A 2,500-nucleotide genomic window follows, 5' to 3' on the forward strand; every position below is an offset into this window, starting at 1 on the left:
GGGAGGTGGGGAAGAAAGGGAGGTGGGGGAGTTGGAGAGAGGGAGCAGTGTAGATACTATACAGGTGGCCCATGAAACCTACTGTAGGAGATTCATAATATGGGTGTTTATTGGCAAAATTGATTCATTAGTTACAATACAGTGCCACATATTGGAAATGACTTGGTTAATCTGTGCAATTTAACCAGGTGATCGGTCAGATAAAACAATGTCATTTGGAATATGTGGCACTGGATTGTAACTAATTTATCAAATGTTTCCATCGTTGCTGGGTGGGGATTTAGAGGGGTGGGGTTGGGGGTGGGGTGTTGTACACACACATAGGGCAGTCTTAGTGGGGAGGGTGGAAAGGGAGGTGGAGGGAGGGAATATTTAATTTAATTTCCAAGATGCTGGGGATTCGCTTCAGTCAGTATGCTGCTTGAGGAGTAGAGTTGCCCCACCGGGACTCGATCCCGGGCCCCTGGCTACCAAACTGGGGCTCAGACCACAAGCCTTGTTGATGTAGTGGTCGGAGCCCCCCATAAGGTACTCTAAAAGGTCAAGGGAAACTTAACTCCCCCTCGCTACATTCACATGAACATGAGACAATAACACTTTTCAAGTTTTACACATTTTTGCGTCACATCATCTGGGCTCTTTCAGAATTGACACCCTTGGCGCGTTTCAAACCCAGGCTTGTTTGGACGGTTCAATTTGGTTCAGTTCAGTTGGGTCTGGCCTGGCCCGCTTAGTAAGTTATACTACAATAATGAGCCCACTCTGATAATGTGATCAGAGCTCATCAAACTCGATGCTGGACCGGGACCTTTCCAGAAATCACGGATCAAGGACCACGTTTGGCTGCCATCTCCCGTGTGGTTTGTTACAGCGTGAAAACTCTATCAGATCCAACCCCAGCCGGGCAGTAACTGCTCACTGCATGACGGGTGTTTCCTAGCAATGCAAGTAAATAGACGTTTGTGTTTATGATATTAAATGGATGGGCTTTAGAGGGTCCATTTATATGTTTAATGGACCAGCTTGAGTTTATGATGTTTAATGGATGGGCTTGTGTTCATGATATAAACGAGAAGGGGGCTTTTGCAAACAGAAATGAAGGGTGGACAAAGTCCAGCTGTGGAAGAGAGAGAGAGAGAGAGAGAGAGAGAGAGAGAGAGAGAGAGAGAGAGAGAGAGAGAGAGAGAGAGAGAGAGAGAGAGAGAGAGAGAGAGAGAGAGAGAGAGAGAGAGATGTGCAGGACTGGCATCCATCTCAAGTTGTAGTGGGATTCCATCCTGGATCCTGCAGGGCTAATGATAACATCTCGGCATCTTGTTGTTGTATGAAGTACGCCAAAAGCCGTAACATTTTTATAAGCCTCTTCTTAACTTCTTAACTCCTCAAATGATCAATAACCCATTTTCTCCTCTGGCCTGGCTCAGAATTAGCATCAATTTTATTGGCGTTGGTAATGTGGCACAAGATTCTCACATCCTCAAAGCAGATGTTGGATCTCAATACAGACAGTTCGTATAGCTTTTAGTTGTCAACAAATTCAGAAAGCAATTGTGGATTAGAACCATTGATCATTACATCCCTTATTGACTAGCATGGCTTGACTTTAATGCTACAATTATAATATAATTATATACACTCTAGAATGTAATTGCTTTGTGATTGGTTGCTAGGGGTGTAACGCAATCGCTTGAGATGCTCAATTCAAAACTAGTTCTGTCAAAAACATTTCACTTTTTAGTTAATAGAATAGAATAGAATTGAATTGAATTGAATAGAATTGAATTGAATTGAATAACTTTTACTGCAGCCATACACATGTGAAATACTTGCATACTGTACAATGTAATGCATGCATTGTACATGATAGATACTGATAGTGTCTGGGTCTTCCTACATATTAATATCAATTAAGGTAAGCGTACCCATTAAGCCCATGTACCCTTTAAGCCCACTTTCAACTTTGAGGTCAATTTAAAGAAAGGGAAAAGGTGGATTTTGTTGTTCATCACCCTATCCAGTTTAGTAACTGACAAAATGTTTTTTATTGCAAACAAATCACATTTTTTATCGTCGAGTTATCCCCGTCCAAGTGAACCCAGTCTCAGGACTACTGACAAGAAGTTGCCTCAAAACTTTGCTGTTTTGGGACATGTCAGAAATCATAGAATTTCAGCTAGTTTAAGTAAAATATTTTGAAAATACTTTCATATTTAGTGAACTAAGAGGTAAATGTAATGATTTTTATATATATACATGCAGTGTTTTACTAAATTATAGCATTTCCCTACAAATGGAAAGATGTGTTTTATGAGCGAGCAAACGCCGATATTCTCTTGATACAACCACACACCATCTTTATCTTACTCTACCGTAAGACTTAAGGTGGTTAGGTATGAATTCTAAGCATATTCCAGTTTGTTTGGCATTGATCTTTAAAGAAATGCATCATGAAATGTTTTTGTGGAGTTGATTATTTCCATAAAATAGCTTTTTGTATAGG

Source organism: Engraulis encrasicolus, chromosome 2 (genome assembly GCF_034702125.1).
Source record: "Engraulis encrasicolus isolate BLACKSEA-1 chromosome 2, IST_EnEncr_1.0, whole genome shotgun sequence".
Classification (NCBI taxonomy): Eukaryota; Metazoa; Chordata; class Actinopteri; order Clupeiformes; family Engraulidae; genus Engraulis; species Engraulis encrasicolus.